Below are 19,932 nucleotides of genomic sequence, written 5' to 3'. Positions count from 1 at the left end.
TTCAAAAGGAAGCCTAGATAAACTAAGGAGACTTGCTGAAGACCACACAACTCTCCTCGGCTAGACTAGAACACAGGTGTTCTTCTCCTGCAGCCTCTTATCAAAAGATCTTGAAAGCACAAAACACGAAGAGCTTTTTGATTGTTCCCAGGTCTTGTTAAACACGACTGGAGAGAAACAGCGGGTTCTAGTCTCATGAGGCTACAAGGGGCAAAGGCTCTTGATTATAAAACTGTGCCCTTGAGGGCACCGCTGGAAGGAAAGCTTTTCAGAGCTGAAAACCAGCAATTAAAAAAGGAAAGGAAACATCATCTAAATTGCAGCTGAATTTCTATTTAAGCTGAGAGTAGCAAAAAGGCAGCATAACTTCTAAACACCAATTTTTTTTTCTTTTTTTAACAGAGAGACTTAAATCATATCAGCCTCAGAAGGTTTTTTCTCAAAAAGGCTTAACTGCCTTCAGGAAAAGATTTATCAAAGCCTGTGCCGGAATGAATATCTCCAGGCTACCAGTTATTTAATTAGTAACTTTACATTCCTCTTTTACATTTGAGATAGGTTTTCTGTATTTTATACTGGAGCACTAAAAAATATTAATGTTGAAAGGTAAATTTTAGATTCTAATTTATAACTTCGCTCTGCATCAGTCTATTTTTTACCACTGAAATAAAAATGCTCAAATATTTAGAATGATTAAAGGACCTTTATCTTACTGGAAAATCATCAAGAAACTGGTGGAGCAGAACAAATTCAGTTATTATACAAACAACAAAAAGAAATTTTAAGTAGGCACTTTGAGCCTCAGGCTTGGGGTAATATAAAAAAATGACAAAGAGTATGAGACAGTGATGAAATCCTGACAGGGATCTTGATTATTTCTCACAAAAGCATTCATTTTAATCAGGGGCTTAGATTTTGTTCCTTTTCCATGGCAACAGATAAAGAATCCTGTACCTGGAAGGTTACAGTGATAGTCTTCATTATGCTCCCAAGAGGCATTGTGTTAACAGTTTAGTGATTGGAAGGGAAAGAACTAATTCTACCCAATTCTGAATAATATTTTTATTACCCTCATAGAGGATAAGATTCTACACTGGGTTATGGGCTTTGCCATTAACTCATACTGTGATTTTAAAAGGCAAGTCTATTAACCCCTTTGTGTTTGTTTTCTCAAATATAAGAAATGGGAACATGGGACTCAGTTTCCATCCTGGAGCTGACTAAGTCTGTGTTCACTGGTTCATATAGAGTTGAAGGAGAAGAAAAGAACCATTTTTCCTCTTTGTTCCATTGGTGAAGCATTTCTGTCATGCCTACTCTACTCTTCTCTTGTTACTATCTGGTCTCAAAAGTGATCAATGTGGGAAGATTCAGTGTACACAGAATCATGCTTGTTCTGTTGTGTGTAACTTGACATTTCATGTGACCCTTGAATCATCCCATATTGGTATATAAAGACTAAGGTCAGCTGCTCTACTCCTGAGCAACTACCTATTTTACTAATGAAATGAAAATAATTCTAATAAGGAAAATGCAGCAACATTAAGTTTACTCATAGAGAAAGGCAGAGGAAAGTTTCATGCCTTTACAGCACGGTGTTAAACACTAAGGTACTCTTCAAGGCTCCCTATTGAGTGCTCATTGTTGGTTTAGTAATGTTTATTATTCTCACTAGTGTATCAGACTGTAGGGAGGAAGGAATGTTTCCTTCCTTCTTACATACTGTCCAGTTAAGGTCCCAGAGTATTTCCAGAATATTCTGGGAACTATTATGTTTAGCTTCATGCTGGTATCAGAAACAAGCACCCATCTGAAAGGAAGCACTGTAAACCTTTCTGAATCAAAGCAAGTTATAATAAACACATACAAAAATCAAATGTACTATATAATATCACATACATCAGGGACAAAATTTGAGCATCAACGTATTTTAAACGATGGCAGAGCTAAACCCAGGCAATTGGTTTTTGGTGCATCACTATTTCTTTCTGCACATCTCTCTGTTCCAGAGTTTCTAAACTTGCTCCAGCTCAAATAAATTTTGGGTCCCATCTCTTTACTCTTAGTGAGCTTTTAACTACCCTCTGCTAAGTTCTTCAGTAACTAGGACTTTAGATCTTTCTATTCCCAGGGATATTTACTTTTAAAAACTTGTAAATACTAGACTCTTAAAGACTGAAAAACTTTTGAGAGTAAGAGAAGTGGATCTTTAAAGGTGAATTTTCACAGATTCTTGAATTTTTGCCCATGTTCCTCAAATCACATCCTGGTATACACTATGGCAGTCACCCCTCGGTGACTTGAATCACCACAGACAGAAACTGTTTTAAGTGTGCTTAACTGCCCATCTCCAGCTGCCACACCTTGGGGATTGGCAGTGTTCATGCTGAAGCCACAATCTCTCCAGTATTCCTTGCCAAGGACTAAGAATGGTGTAAGTCTGGGGGGACTCCTCTTATAAGCAGTCTTTGCCCTTGGGCAACCCATTGGCATAGCCAAAACTTTGTCAGAGGCTCTGCCTGCCTGCCCAACTTCCATTTCTTCCTCCTTTTACATGTGTCAGACCCGCAGGGCAGCCTGAAGCATCTTCCCACTGCTACTGTTCCCTCTCCCCTTTAACTTCCACAGGCATTTCTCCCAACACATCTCTTGCACTTAGCTTCTGCTTTCTAGAGGATTTGAGCAGACACAGTATTCCATAAATACTTGTGCCAGATGAACGAATCTCAGTTGGGATGAGACAAATGAACTATTAGGGAAGGTGAAGAGAGAGCTGAAGAAAGTAGATTGAGTACCTGCCACGTACCAGGTGCCTGACTGTGAGAGTGACTCAGTGCAGTTGGGTTAAAAGACTAATTGAGATCATGTATGCACCGTTGTCAACATTTATTATGCTCAATAAATAGTAGCTATCTCTTTCTCAATAATTACGCTAAATTAGGTGTGAAAAGGCCAGATGGGTATGAGATACTGGGCATCATGGAAGATGCAATGAGCCAGGCAAGAGAAGAAGACAGGGGTCTTGGAACAGGAAGTACAGTCCAAGCAGCAACGAGGCTTCCAACTCCCTTGGAGCTGCTACTTCTGTTGAAGTTTTAGGCCTTCTGGAGACTGTCAGTTCTAGGTGGCCCCAAATATCAAATTTGTTAATTTTTTAGGGTCCTGTGGTTTTACAGGTTCCCATATGGTTAATATAATGTCTAATCTCTGTGAAATGGAACAATATTGATTTAAATACAGAAGTTGAGGCCCCATGCGGTGGCTCACGCCTGTAATCCCAGGATGTTGGGAGGCCAAGGCAGGCAGATCACAAGGTCAGGAGATCGAGACCATCCTGGCTAACACAGTGAAACTCCATCTCTACTAAAAATATTTTAAAAATCAGCTGGGCATGGTGGCAGACACCTGTAGTCCCAGCTACTCAGGAGGCTGAGGCAGGAGAATGGCATGAACCCGAGAGGCGGAATTTGCAGTGAGCCAAGATCGCACCACTGCACTCCAGCCTGGGCGACAGAGCAAGACTCCATCTCTAAAATAAAATAAAATGAAATAAAATAAATACAAAAGTTGGGCTACTCCAAGTCTAAAGACAAGGCTATATTTTAAATTTGGATTTGGGGCACTGAGTGGTGGTAGTGATGGAAGAGGGGAGTTGAGACTCGAGAGAGAGCTTTGGGGTGAGCCTTGACTTCCTTCCTATCTGAACTTATTCTCATGGGAGCAGCCAGGCTTGGTAGTTCGTTTTTCCACTGTCACTCAAAATGCAGCCTGATAGTGAGGTGTGTAATTATGGACTTTTCTTAACTGTAATTTGATTAAAGAGATGTTCTATATGCAAGGAACAAATTTGAGGTCATATTACCTCCAAAGAAGATACAGGCTAAAAGTAGGAAAACTACTACAGAAAATGACAGAGGATAAAAATCTTATAAAGAGATGATAATTAATCTTATTCTGTAGCAGCAGTAAAACATAAAAAGGAATTATTCTTTAAATCAAATTATTTCTCTCAAAGCCATTTAAACCGTCTGCCAACAGTGACTTACAGGAGGCAAGTCCTGATTTCTTTTAGTAAATTAAGCCTACAAATGAAGGCATTCTTCATTCATTTATGCCAGTACACTTGCCACAAGCATTATCAGCTGAGTCTCCTAGAAGTGTCATTTTTGAAAGGTTAATAAATTCATTTACATTTCCCCAGACCACTAGGGGTCAATTTTCATTTGTCTATGCATATTATTTGACTGCTCTTTGAAATGCAATCAACTTTTCAAATAATTGATAGTTTTTTGTTTTACTTTGTTTTTAAAACATAAGATAGTATTATACATTTCAGGATTGTTGAAGCATGCAATCTGATAGTCTGAAAAAATAATTAGAACATCCATTGCCATAACACATATAATGACATAGCCATCTTAATTTTTTATTGAAACCGTTAAGCCAGATATGTTTCAAAGTTCAGAATTTTTCAGAGTCTAGACAGGTAATACCTAGCATATGTCATGTAATTATATAATACCCACAGCAGGGTCTAGAGCAGTACCCTGTAATGACCATATTGGTAGTTTTGCAGCAAAATTCTTAATATTAAAATAGGTTTTGCTACAAAATGGATTTTGGTGCTAAGTTTACCAAACAACAACAACAACAAAACCAAAACGTTCCATTTTCAGAAGTTTTTGGATTTTGGAATCGCAGATAAGTGGTGGACCTATAGTAAATCTGTGCCCCTCAAGGATCATCTTAAGGATGTGGAAACAGAAGAGGAAGAGTTGCCAATAATTTGGCTTGAAATTGAAGTAAAAAACTTTTATTGTTGCTTTCCACCTGCTAAATTCTTTTTTTAAATTTTTTTAAATTTTATTTTTCTCAGCAAGGCAAGTTACTTCTATAAAGAAGGGTGTGCCCTTACAGATGGAACAACGGTGAGCGCACACTTGGAGAAGGGAAAAGGGCTTCCTATCCCTGATGCACGTGGCCCCTGCTGCTGTGTCGCTCCCCTATTGGCTAGGGTCAGACTGCACAGGCTAAACTAATTCTGATTGGCTAATTTAAAGAGACTGAAGGGGTGAGTGCTTTCGCGGGAGTCAGGGCAGAGCAGGTAGAGGTAATCGGAATGAGTTAGGGTGGAGCAGGTGATTGGAAGCAGTTAGAGTGGAGTAAGTAACCGGAATGAGTCAGGATGGAGTAGGTAATCAGTATGAGTCAGGGTGGAGTAGGTAATCGAAAAAGATTGCTTTACGAGGAAGTTAAGTTTAAAAGTAGAAGGCAGAGAATTGAACATACTGACATATTCTTTGAAAATAAATTTAGAACTCATCTCTAACAACCCCTCCCTCCCCTTGTACTTCCTTACAGCTTTCTTTTCAAACTTTTTTTTACATGTCTTAGCTTAGTTGTTTTGCTTGATTTTCCAAAAGAAGAAGCTTCTCTGGATAAGGTGGAGGATACTTAGGGGAGGTTTTAATAAGTGCCATTTTTAAGAGCCTCTGCATCAACTTACGGATGCATGGTATGACACAGCACCTGACGAGAATAAGTACACCTATTATGGCTGCGAGATAAATTCTTAAGACTCATCTGCAGAATGTCTCTTAGGCTGCATAAAATACAGACTTTGCATAACACTTGGTCTAAAATGAGTAACTTGGAAGAATTATTTTCCTACTGACATCAGCTCATTGAGCTTTAATTGTGCCTCTGATTTACATGAGAAAACATAAAAGGGAGTGGAAAGTTAGAATTAAAGGAAGGAAAATGGTCCCTTTCAGCTACTGCCACAGATCTATTGCACAAAATACTTCTCTGTGGAATACTTATCCTATGGCCACAGGCCAGTTCCACTCAGCACTCACTCTGTTTGAAAAGAGGCCACAAATCTGACTAATTTTCATTTAACTTCATGGGGCAAGGAAGGGGGCTTCACAGAATTTCCTAATCTATTTCTCTTTATCAAATACATAATCACTTTTTCTATCAGCTGAAAAACCTGCAACAAAACGATCAAGAGAGTAGAAAATACTGTTATTATATTATTTGATTGGAGAGCATAGGCTGATTTTTGTTTCCTATTATATTCCTTTTGGTTACTAGCACATGGCAACACTCTGAACACGGTAGGTGCTTTCTGTGTCTATTAAACTGAACTGAGGTAGCACCTGCTCTGCACATACATGCCTTTGGTTTGTTTCTTTTTTGCTTTTCAAAAGATTTCTGTGCTTCCTCAGTGTTGAGGCCACTTTTTCTGTTTTCTTTCTCTGGGATTCAGAGGCACTGAGTTCTGCTCCTGGAGTTATTTATAGCTTTGGTAGCTAGGTCTCACATACCTCCTTTGTGCTTCCAAGAGTGTTGTAGGAGTATATGTTCTGTCACTGCAGATTATCTGTTTTGATTATATTAACAAGAAGATGGCTGACTAAGTGCTGTGCTTCCCTTTCACTTGTTCCTTTATATTTTTAATAATTAATTTCTGTTTAGTTTTGATAATTCTGTTATTAACAGGCATTTGTGCCTCTATGCAATCATGTGTGTCTGTGTCCATAAGGAGCAACTTAGCAGCTTAGTCAATCACTCAGGGAAACACATGCATCTCTATGGAATACTTATCGGTATTCACCGAACTGAAGTTCTCCCAGAAACAAGCCCCTGTACTTCATTGAACTATTGATTTGTTTTTCATAGATCAGCTGAAACGTATATCCTTAAAATGAAGGGAAGTCTCATGAAGCACTTACACTTACTATCTGTTTTTCTAAAAAAATCAGGATGTAAACTTCTGACTTAAAGTTAAATTTTTCCCTGAAGGGTCAACATTCCAAATTTTTACTTAGATTATTAGTTAGCTGCTCTGTTGAATTCTCCCCTCTACCTTATAGAAATAAAATATTTTGGTTGTTGTTGTAAGAAAGAATCCATCATATCCATATAAAGCACCAAGCCACATGTTTAGCAATTGTTTCCAATAACAAAGTATGAAACTTGAGAATGACCTTGGAAGTAGAAAGATAACTAGTCCCATGACTATTATGCCTATATTGTGCTCATTATGGGCTACTTGCAGTGCTAGACCCCCTACAAGCATTATATCATTGTATCCTCCCAACATCTGAAAATGAAAGAAATGAAGGCAAAAAGATTAATGTGGGCATTAGCTAGCAAATAGTAGAGCTAGGAATCAAATCAAGTTTTTCCTAAGTATGAAATTGTTGTTTCCGGAGACATCTCTCATTTATCCCATATATTTTGATTTGTATAGTTTGGGGGGGTGAGAGGTAGTTTTCCATATTTTAATTATATAAATGACCTATGCAGAACTCAAAGGCAGAATTAACAAGGAAATAAAAATAGTTTTATTCTTCTATTATCATGTATTTCCTTATATATTAAGGAAGAATTGGGCTCTGTTTAGCATAACCATTATTAAAAATATTTATGTGAGAAAAAAATGTGTCTGGAACTATTACAAATATATAATTAAATATGTTATTGGTCCACTTTATATGGTATTTATGCTATATGTGTCTATTTCTCCTCCTTGCTTTTTAGGCTATCAGCATGAAAATCAGCTTCTGTTTCTAAGAAATTCTAAAAATATTACTCACCTATGCCTATCATGTCCTGCCACATTATAATCTTGGTTACAGCTCTCAAAATGTCAGAGCAGATCATGAACTAAAGATGTGTCATAGGCAAAATCATCTAAAAGGCAAGTTCAACATAATGAACCAAAGAAAAAAATCCAACCATGACAAAAGTTGATGCTGACCTATAATTTTTTTTAAATAGCATTCTTTACAAAATACAAAACTGTATGACCACTATGATTAAAACTGCTAATCCCTTTCTTTTCCCCAGACCTCCCCAGCTCACCATAAAATCCATCTGGCCCATTGCAGGGGGCTCTGATTGCCTCCTGCACTACTGGAATTCAGGCAGGATGGAGATAGACAGCTTTCACCCCATGAGTTGGTGAGTTCAGAAAGAGTATTGTGTTGCTCTGGACAATCAATCATTCCAAATTTTAGAAACAGTCTGGGGATGGGTATTCTGTAAATCTGCTCCCTTTTCACATTCTCCCTAGTCCCTTGGAATGGACACCCATCTGGGCTATCCATCTGTTCAGAATTGGATTGTGGTCGCCAAGTCCCTCTTCCTTTCCAGGCAGTTGATTCATGATCATCAGTGATCTTCAGCACATCCCCAGCTCCCCTGGGAGACAATGTATACTTTTAAAAATTTACTGAGTGCTTTAACTAGTAGTTGTCAGTGATACAGCAAGAGAGAAGACACTTCAAGACAGTTGGGGTGACAGACAAGTAAAAAGTAAAAGGAGCTACCATGGGGATGTGTAAGAGGTGGTTTGAAAACACTTAATCTCCCCTCTACCCCCACCAACACCCCACTGGGAGGATCAAGAAAGGCTTCCTAGGGGAAGTGACAGTTAATCTAAGTCCTGTAGTATCACCAGGAATATTAGAGGACCAGCCAGATGAAGAGCAAGTAGCTAACTGGAGGAGCCCTGAGGAAGGACCTAGGGAGGGCAGAGTGATGTCATCCACAAGGAAAGACCACTATATGGCAAGATCCAGTTGGGAGACAGAGATGGTGGGGAACTCAGAGAAGTGCAAATGGCTGAGTATAGATGGAGAGAAAATCATCTGGTAGGGACTGGCAAGAGGTGGAACTAGAGAGATGGGTAGGGTACCAGATAAGCAGAGAAGGCTCAAATTTGGGTGGACCTGTGTGCTCTGGGCAAAGAGTCTAGACTTTTTCCGAGGTCAATGAGGAGCCAATGTAAAGTTTTAAGGAGGTGAGGGAAAGTCTTAGTTTTTGGAAAGATGTCTCATCTTGCAGGATGAAGAATGGTCTGTAGACAACACAGGATGAAAAATAATGACTTCAGTGACAAGGAATCCCTGTGCGAGTCAAGGAGACTCTGCCTCATGTGGCCCAGACAGTGGGTTGTGAGGGAATAAGATGGACGTGAGCAACATTAAGGACAAAATCATTAGGAATAGGTGACTGACTTGATCATAGAGGATAAAGCAAAGAGCATGAGGCAACAAAGATCTAAAGGGGGTACAAATATGACAATCGCCTTTTGAGGGGGGGTTAATAGTCATATAGGTCATTTCTTTTTCAATTAAAATATTTCTTTTTTTTTTTTTTTTTTGTATTTTTAGTAGAGACGGGGTTTCACTGTGTTAGCCAGGCCTCGATCTCCTGACCTCGTGATCCACCCACCTCAACCTCCCAAAGTGCTGGAATTACAGGCGTGAGCCACCGCACCCAGCCTGAAATATTTCTTTACTGTTAAAATATCATTTTGAATATTGTATATGTTACAAAGAAAATTCGATAGATGTGATATTAGTGAGCCAATGTTCTTTATGAAAATGGAAATTATGATGCTATCAATGTTTATTATAGTTATATAGCTATTAATGCTCATATTTGACTGAATGATGTAGAAAATCAAGGCACATTTCTCTCCTACAATAGAGAAAAAAACCTGTGAGTTAACCCCTCACCCACTTCAATTTTATTTCATTGAAATGCCAATATTCAAAGTAATATAGAAAAACTACATGACCATGTAAGGAAGAGAGTGATAAGCTATGTCTTCTGATGTTCCTGAGAAAACCAAGAAAAATCCTTCAAATATTTTCTGAACATTTTGCATAATTGCCATTTTGCCTGTTGTTATAAACCAAAAATTCTTGGCCTTTATCTGCTATGTTTGGATAAACAAAAAAGTTTATCAAGTATAAAAGTATACTTGAGGCTGGGTGTGGTGGCTCACGCCTCTAATCCTAGCAATGTGGGAGGCCAAGGCAGCTTGAGCCCAGGAGTTCGAGACCAGCCTGGACAATATGGTGAAACCCCATCTCTACTAAAAATACAAAAATTAGTCAGGCACAGTGGTGTGCTCCTGTGGTCCCAGCTACTTGGGAGGCTGAGGCAGGAGAATTGCTTGAACCTGGGAAGCGGAGGTTGCAATGAGCTGAGATCCCACCACTGCACTCCAACCTGCGCAGCAGGAGTGAAAGCCTATCTAAAAAATAAAAATAATGAAAAAAAATTCTTGAATGGGAAAGCATTCAGTACTAACAACCTTAACTTTGTGTTTCTTAATTCCTTCTGTGACTGTCAACAACCAAAAAAAGAATCAGATCAAGATTTCATAAAAGGAGAAAAATTCTTAGTTCTATTACATTTTTTTCTATGTGGGAATAGGTAATATTTGTTGAAAATTGTGAAAAACCCTCTAGAATTCATAGAAATACCTAGGATAACATACATATAAATATACACAAAATAGCATAGTATGTAGAATAGCTTTTCTTTCAAACAATCAAGATCAGTATTACAAGTAAACATTATCCTCATTTTAGAGGTGACAGCTGGGAAACAAATAAGTAGATATGAGAGAAGTAAAGCTTTCCTAACTGAGTCTCATGTGACCAACTTTATTTCCATTATTCAAAAACTTCCAATACACCTCTGCTACTTAATGATTAAATGCTAAATTTCTTCGCCAATTTGCCTGTCAGTCTGGACACTCACAGTGTCCAAAATTACTTAAGGCTTCAAACACTCTGTATTCTCCAAATTACTATGAAAATGCATTCTGTTTCTCACACTTTTGTTTCAATTACTCCTTTTCCTTGAAGTGACTTTCATTCTCACTATTTCCCAGCAATCTTTGGCCATAAACCTTTCACTCTTTGAAGTTTATCTTCAATACCGTTTACTCCATGATAACTTTCCAGATTTACTGGACAAAGTGATGCTTTCCTATTTTGTAGTCTTACCACATGTTGTTTAAACCTTTCTTATGAAATCTATTTAAAGTTTTGGATGGCAGATAGTCCTAAATTACCCATTTTGCTTTATGGTGACACTCTGGAGGGTATTGTGTTGCAAAACTTAGATTCCTTTCCATTTCCTAGAATGGAATTTCTGCTGAACCAGTGAATAAACTGAGTTGTTTTTCAGGGACATGGATTTTCAGACATTAAAATCTGGAACCCTCTTTGAAAGCTGATAGTTTTAAAATACTTCTTTAAAAACTTGTTTTAGAGTGACCATATTTAATGTTAACTCAAACTCAGGCAAATGTATTTTTCATCTTGTTATATATGTTTGGGCTTTATTGATATATATTCATTATATATTCATTTGTATGTGTGGCTTAGTTCTAAAGATAAAACATAATTGATTCTCATTATCTTTCAGAATTTTTACTGTATTAGTCTGTTCTCACACTGCTATGAAGAAATACCCAAGATTACGTCATTTATAAAGAAAAGACATTTAATTGACTCACAGTTCCACATTGCTGGGGAGGCCTCAGGAAACTTACAATTGTGGCAGAAGGCAAGGGACAATCAGGCACCTTCTTCACAAGGTGGCAGGATGGAATGCAAGCAGGGGAAATGCCAGACGCTTATAAAACCATCAGATCTTGTGAGGCACATTCACTATCACGATGGCAGCATGGGGGAAACAGCCCCTATGATCCCATTACCTCCACCTGGTCCCATCCTTGACACATGGGGATTATGGGAATTGTAGGGATTACAATTCAAGGGGAGATTTTGGGTGAGGGCACAGCCAAACCATATTAGAAGCATTCAGCTAATATAAGGGATAGGCATGTATGTCAGAGTTTCAAAAATCAGTTTGATTTCTTTTAATGGGGTAGATATAAATGGAGGAAAAAAACAGATAAAGATTTTCTTCCACCACTCCAGCACACATACACACACTTACACACACAAAGTTAATAGTTGACTACTATGGTAGTTTTAAAGATATATGCACACAAGTGGAGTTTAATTCCCCTCCCATTGAATGTGGGCTGGACTTAATGACTTGCTTCTAGTGAATAGAATATGGCAGAAGTGATCCACCCACTTCGGCCTCCCAAAGTGCTGGAATTACAGGCATGAGCCACCATACCCAGCCTCTCTCTCTTTACAATCACTTCTCTAGAGAAAGCCAGCTACTATGTCATAGGAGCAGCCCTGTGGAGAGGCCCATGTGGTGACAAATAGAAGCCACATAACTGACTCTATTTCCTTGGAATGTGTCAGCAGCCATGTGAGTGAGCTTGAAAGCAATTCCTCAAGGACCTTAAAATGACTACAATCTCAAGATAATCTCTGAATAGGAATCACTCACTTAAGCCATGCTTGGATTCCTGACCCTCAGAAACTTCAGCACTAGATAACGATTACAACTAACAAATCCTTCAATATATTTTCTGTCTTCTCAGCCATAATTTTTGTCATCTTCTCAAGAAATTCACTAGAAACTCTAATAGCTTCATGCCAAGGAGGACTAGAAAGCAATTCATAGGGATCAACTTAAGATCGCTATCCATGTGTCAGCTGTGGCCTTGAGGGATTTAGCTGACATTTTTTTGTCTTTGTTTCCTATTACACTTACAGCAATAATCACCGAATCTACCCAAAGAAGATAAGGATAAAATACATTTCTAAAATAAAAGTACTTAGCATTGTACCTGGAAAGTGGTAATAGCTCCACAGATGGTTAGCTATGTTATTACATTATTATTATTATTATTATTATTATTATTATTTTGGCTCATAAAATAAAGCAAAGTGGTCTCCCAGATAGACATTCGGTCTTACAGAGTAATAACACACAGCCAGTATTCTGAAACCCAGACGTACAACTGATGAAAACATCTCCTTCCCATACTGTCAGAAACTAGGCTGCTTGTGGTATAATTGGTAGTCCTAAAAAGTGAGTATGATCCATAACAGAAATTCAAACTGAAACCCAAAGAAATTGTGGGAAAGTTTCCCAGAGATCTCAGTCAATTCAATAACCTTGCACGGCTGTTAGGGCTACATTCCATGTGTTATTACACAACTGACAGGTCACGGGATGAATCATTCCAAAGGGATGTCACACAATACCATGTGGCCCAGAGCTCTCTTGTCCTGCAGCCAAGGGGAAGCATCTATAATATATTTTTTTGCATATATTCATTTTCTTTTTGAAAGTATATTCTTTTGGATGTATTATTTTGAAAACAAGGACTTTGCCAAAACTAATTAATTCTCAAATAACATTTAGTATTTCTGGTTTGCAATATTTAGTATTTCCTCTTTGTGAATAAAAATGGGAAAGAACAACTTCAACATGATAATAACTGATGCCCATCAGATCTGAGAAACACAAGACAGACCAATTTTTAATCTCTCCCTCTGCACTTTTCCACTTCAGGCAAAAGAAATGAGTCATATCAAATTTAATTCTCGTGACAGAAGGAATCACATGCTGTGCTGTTTATCCCCCATGAATGTCTGCATTAACTTCTCTCCCTTATCTAGCTTTTGGAATTTCAAAGTTCATTTCTTCAGAAATAGGGCTGTATGTTCACTCAGGCAACTGTAGTTCGGAACTATATTTTTGGGCAAAATAAACCAGCTTTTCTTTTTAAATAGAACAGTATACTTTGTACTCGTCCTTTCATTAGGCAGAAAATTAACTCCCACTTTCTATTAGGAATATAAATGTTCCCGCTAGCAATCTAAGTAAGATAAATAAAAGAAAATCCCTATAAAGGAAAAAAATGGCTATTTGAAATTATAGGTGCATGAAATAAAATAAAAATAATTTATCACTGTATCTTATTTCTGGTTGGGATGGGGAGGAAGGATTGGTAGGACTGCCTGAAAATAGAAAGTGATCATGAAAAAAATGATTATTAATAGGGACTTCTGTGGCTTTGGGGTACACCGTACACCAGCAGTTGACCTGGGGCCTCTACCTGCCACAGCTCTAGCAATCTGTTAAGTTTTTTTTTTAAGTCCCCTTGATTCAAGATTATTTGCAAGATCACAGTTTGTTATTTATACATTCATTCAAGAAACTGTAAATAAGGTGAAATACCAACTGCAGTCAGCATGACCTGACCCCTCCATCTGTAAACCACAGCCTCCTCTGGACATGAAAGAGGGCCTCTGATAAAACTAGGCTTCATAGCTGCCTCCTTAAAAAGTCAAAGTAAGGTCATTATCTGCAGGGTCTTCTATTCTCTTTTTCCTTTATTAAAATCGCCCATTCTTTGAGGCTCATTTGAGTCTCACCTTCTCCCTGATGTTTTATCTGATTACTCAGTGAGCACTGACCTTTCCCTTTTCTGAACATCAAGTTTATTTCTGGCCTATATCAGTGTGCTGCCAATTAATTAAATATATTATTTACTTACTTTTATTGTTTGTGTCTTTTCTGTTAAAAATATGTAAGAATTGGCTAATGTTTCACATGTTTGTATTTATAGAATTTTGCTACTCAAGCTTTTTAAAACTATGTTTGGTTTTGCAGAGAATGATCTTGTCCCTTTAAGACACAAGATTCTAAAGTGTAAGTCATAGTTTATTACTGCCTTGTGGTAATGAAGTAGAATTTGAAATCTTATGTAACAACAATAGGTGTAAAGTATAGCTTCAAAGTTCAGATCAAAAAAGTGGGAGAAGATAGTCAGGGCATTAAAGACTATATACAGATCGGTCAAATTCCCTAAAAGAGAGATTAGGTGGGTTGTTTCTTACAGTGACAGAGGCTCTCGATGTTCAAGGTGTAATATCAGTAAAGGATGATAAATGGCATGCCACGGACAGAACAGCTACTCAAGATGGTAGCTAATCTAGTTACCAAATGTGTATACAAAAATTAATCATTTTCCAATATACCACCAACGTTAAGTTAGGAAGTTAGAGAGGGTGGCCATTTATAACAAAAATATAAAATATATATGAACAGATTTAACAAGAAATGTTTTGAACCTATATGAGGTATCATAAAAATATTTAATGAGACATAAAAAGAAGCTTGAATAAATGAAAAAATATATTTGTACCTGCATGGGAAGGGAAAATATTACCAAGATGACAATTCTCTCAAAATTACTTTATAAATTTAATGAAAATTCCAATAAAAGTTTTTCCCAGAATTGAAAAAACAATTATAAAACTTATGCAAACATGGTAAACTAAGGGCAAAACTCTGCTAAAGAAGAAGAGTCAGGCCAGGTGCAGTGGCTCTTGCCTGTAATCCCAGCACTTTGGAAAGGTGAAGTCGATGGATTACCTGAGCTCAGGAGTTTGAAACCAGCCTGGGCAACATAGTGAAACCCTGTCTCCACCAGAAAAAAAAAAAAAAAAAAAAGAGAGAGAGAGACAGAGAGAAGAACAATCAGAGAAGACCTTCACTTTTACATTTTCAAATATATCTAAGTATACACGAATTAAGATAATGTGTTAATAATACTTAATACCAGAAAAAACAGTTTACCACGGGAACAGAATAGTGAGTTCTGACACAAAACTGAGTACATTATAAGTATTTAGCAAATAGTAAACATGTCAATCGAGAAGTAATACAGTTACCTATTTAAAAAAAAAATCAGTAGGACTCCTATTGGAATGTTTTCGGATCCTTTATAAATTCATTCAGAGCCCAGAAGACCAATATTTTTGCTTACTTCTCTCAAGTACATAGCCTTTCCTTTGGATATATTTCATTCTAGTAAGTAAAAAGCTAAATATCCATTGTTTGACATGGGCACGTAACTTCTCTTACTTTCTAATTAAAGTTCATTTCTCTAATGACAACATACTATAATAAAAAATATGAACTTCCTTGCCTAGAACTTTGCTTATGCACCTTCATCTTTTGATTTCAGGATTTGATTATGATTTCAGCATTTAATTATCATCTGCATCTGTCTATAATTTCTTTCATATATTCCTCACATATTACACTGAGTTCTGGATACCTACTTATTCATTTGTCAAAAACAAAACTGAAAATATTTCTAACAGAGAAGCTAAAAATCTTTATGCCTTTGCTGAGACACAGCTGAACTCTAAAGACTTTGATTGTTTCAAAGACCAAAGGCACCTAATATCAGAAATGTTTTGTGTCATGATAGAACTTACAGCTGCATGTTTATAGCATGTTAATATGGAACCACATAAACCTTAAATAAAAAAAAATTTAAATGAGAATCACTTGGTTTAAATTTCATTATCTTTAGGATATCAATAAATCAACTAGCCACACTGTGACTCAGTTTCCTCATTTTTGAAATGGGTATATTACCTTTTGCCTAAAATTCCTTACTGGGATGTGATGAAGAGTAACTGAAATACTGTATATTAAAGCATGTTGAAAACTCCAAGGTGCTATATGAACGCTAGTTGGCATTGACAGCTATTCCTCATCCTCTTTTTGGTCATAGCCACGGAAGCCCTAGACTGGCAGGAAAGAAGAGTCATTAGGTATTGTTTGGCAACTTGGCTCAACAAAGTCAGATCAGTCACCAAGAGTCTGGTGGGGCTGCAGCAATGGCTAGAAAGAACCAGTGATGTGGTTGCCAGGTAGGTACCAATCCAAGTCTTGAGCCTGCCCAGACATTACTATGCACTCTGTCCTCCATCCTCTTAGCATATCCACCTTAGCCACTACTTTGTTGATGATCTTTGCCTGAATTAATCACCTACACCACTGTGTGAACTCTATCAATAACCTCAAAGTGGTTTTTTATCACCTTTAAATTACACCCAAAGTCATGCTCACATGAATTAGAAGGGTTAGGGCTCTCATCTCAGTTCTATCTCCTCCTTACCCAGTGAGAGGTGGAGGTTTTTCTGTCCAGGAAGTAGGTACTGTAGAGTCCTTCAGGATAACTAGGGTCTGCTATGAGAGAACATGTTCCTCCTTACTTCATTGAGCAACCTTTCCAGAGGTGTTGAGTTCCCCTTTGCTAGGTGCTGGGCAGAAGTCTGGCCAGGGCTGCATGGAGGAGTCCAAGGTTTGAACCTGACTCAGGACTTCTCTCCTATTGAACCAAACTTGCAACCTCAAGACACTTCTCTCCTATTTTCCATCCTCCTAGTCTCTACTTCCTCTTCCCTAAACATACTCATTTTGACAGATAATTTCAAGGAAAAAAGAAGATGTCAAATAAACGGTTTAAAGAGTACTTTTTTGTGTGTGGTTGCTCTGAAGTCCAAGAATAATTTCTTCATTTTATTTTTAAATACTTAAGGATTGAATACTTAAAGGATTGCAATGAAACTATAATGAATAATTAAAATGCTTGCCTTCTGTAAGCCTACAAGGGTATTTTACTATGCCACATATGGTATCATTTCAGCTTGGATATTTTGCCTGAAACAAGGGGAAATTTTAATAATAAGTCCTACATAAAATTATGGTAATGATGTTTGTCCCAAATAGAAATTCTGTGTCCTATTGCTATTTCATCTTTTTCATAGTAAGACTCGAATAAAATGATTGTGATCTTTAGTGAAAGGAATATGGAGCCCTGGGAGGCCCAGACACTGAACATATAAAAAATTAGAGATAGAGGAGAGATGAAAAGATTAAGATAAAGGGATCTATAGATGCTAAAGAGAGAATCAACATAGATCCTGAAGACAGATGTAGGATAGTAAGATAGAGACAGAGGCCCGGAAGTGCTAGGATTCAAGTCTATTTTTTTCTTTAAATTATTAAAAATGTACTATAGGGTGTATTTGTTTGAAAAATAACTGTCAGAAGAAAAAATATATATACATTTTAATTTTGGAAAATTTCATGGCTGCACTCAGTAAGGTAACTAACAAACCCTAAATAATTATTTTGAAAATGCCATTCTTCACTTTAGCTTGTGATAATCTCCTTTTAAGCCCTACTAATAAACAGGGAATCCCATTTGTGTTTATATAACATACCACATGATGAATTCAGCTGTAGCATCAGAATTCTATATTTGCTTTGAGATCACAAGCACTTCACATACTAATGTTACAAGTTAACTTATCACCTCTACCCTGTAGAAAGAAGAAAAACTAATGGACAAAGCTATTTTTGTGTGTGTGTGAAACATTCCAAAGTCAGACAGAGGATTCTGGTTTTAGTTACCTTTGGGACTTTCAAATAGCCATTTGGAATTTGACCTACAGTGTTTTGTTCCAGAATAACAAGCAAAGTAAAATAATCCATGTAGCCCTTGAGGATCTGACAAAAGGCTGGGGTTAAGGGAGAAGGAGGAGGAGGGAAAATAATGACAGATTGTATCTGTCCTGAGTCATCTGGAGTTTAAGGTAGACAGCTAAATCCCATTTTATCGATTCTCTGACACTGCAAACAGAGGTACTGCCTGTCAAGATAGATCACAAAAGGCTTGTATTTCATTTTTCATAAAAGCCTAGAACAATCAGATCTTCCTACCAAGACAGGACTTTTATCTGGGTAGAAATATAGAGAAAAATGCTAGATTTCTCATTCCGAAGGGTCCATGTGCTAGACAGTGTGGAGAAGATGTTTATTCAACAGTGGCTTGAGAAACATCAGAACTCCTGCATTTTATTCATCTTTGAGCTATTACACAAAGGGGCTTTTTCTAATTTTAATTTTGAATATTTCTTTTTTCTTTTTCCTTTTTAATTTAAATCAGAGACATATGTTTTTCTTGATTAAACAGTATGATAATATGAATCACAGGCATTTTTAAGGGTCAGTGCCAAGAAAAAGATTTTGTAACTTAAGAAACCAAAACAACAGGTTGACCTCAATTTAAATCCCACAAAACCTCATTGTCTTAATACAAGGAAAACAACATGATTTTAGTGCATATTTCTGAGGAAATAAGGAAGATTATATAACTTGTTTTTTTCTTCCTATTAGAGGAAATCTGGAAGCTTCTTAAATTAACTTAGGAGCAATTTTTCTTTTAGGGGCAAAAGTATTTAGCTTTTGGAGTTATATGTGTATTAATTTAACCAATCAATTAATTTAATCCATCAATAAACTTTTTGAGTATGATTTTAATTGTCAGGTCCTGTGCTAGGTTCAGAGTAAACACGGTGAGCCAAAAACAAAACAAAAACCCCCCAAAACCAAAAAGCAGTCACTACCCTTCTCTCTCTTTACAGACAACAAATACAAAACAACAAAAACATTGCACAGTTACTCACTGATTATGATAAATTGCCAGCAAGGAACAGATGAGCTACTCTAATAGAGATGACCTTTTCTTTTTTTTAGATGGAAGTGGTCAGAGAAGACCTTTCTGAGGCCATGGTATTTAAGATGAGACTTGAAGAACGAGAAGAAGCTAGACACACAAAGCAGAGAATTTTTAAATGGCCATTTCTGGAGAGAAGTTTCCAAGGGATGAAGTTATTATACAATTTTCCAAATATTCCTGAAGAGCTCTAAAGAAAATGTATTCTGATTCCACTTTTTACCTGTTTTCCTTTTTTTTTTCTCTCTCTCTTTTTGGAATTTGTTATTTGGATATAGGATACACTAGCCTGGTGCTCCAATTTTCTTACATTTTCTGTTTTCCTTGAAGTTTTAGGGCACTTTCTGAACTTTATTTTCCAAAATTCAGTTGAGTCTTTATTGTTTTCCAAATATCAACATTTCTTACCCAGACTAATGAACTAAACTACTCACTCATCTTTCTGATCCTATTCCTCTATATTATCCACCCCAGTTCCAAGTTAATTCTTGTATGGTCTTTTTGAAAGACTGCATGAGTTTTTTTACTTCTGCTTTAAATATTTGCTGATTTATTTGCACTTAGGATACAGGCCTAAATCCTTAGCTTTGCTGACATCATGAAAGATGTGGGACCTCCCTAGCACTCCAGTTTCATCTCACATCATGCCACTCTTCGGTACTTTATCCTTATTGTCCAGCTTCATTTCCTAGAGTGTCCTGTGACCCTCTTGACACATGTGCCTCTGCATGTGCTGTTCCCTGTATTTAGGTCTCCTTTGTCCAGCTCTACCAACTTCCTTTATCTATAAGTGTTTAGGTGTCATCTCACCTCCAGAATGAATTAGATGTCTTGTGCTTCTCATTGAGCTATAC

At 37.1% G+C, this 19,932-nt stretch overlaps 1 protein-coding gene across 2 annotated transcripts in view; it reads right to left on the bottom strand.

Moving 5' to 3' along the window:
- NECAB1 (N-terminal EF-hand calcium binding protein 1) overlaps positions 1 to 19,932 on the bottom strand; it is a 182,044-nt gene that overhangs the window by 72,633 nt on the left and 89,479 nt on the right. The window lies entirely within an intron of this gene.

The sequence above is a fragment of the Rhinopithecus roxellana genome, chromosome 9, assembly GCF_007565055.1.
Source record: "Rhinopithecus roxellana isolate Shanxi Qingling chromosome 9, ASM756505v1, whole genome shotgun sequence".
Lineage (NCBI taxonomy): Eukaryota > Metazoa > Chordata > Mammalia > Primates > Cercopithecidae > Rhinopithecus > Rhinopithecus roxellana.
This window is presented reverse-complemented; position numbering and strand designations above follow the sequence as displayed.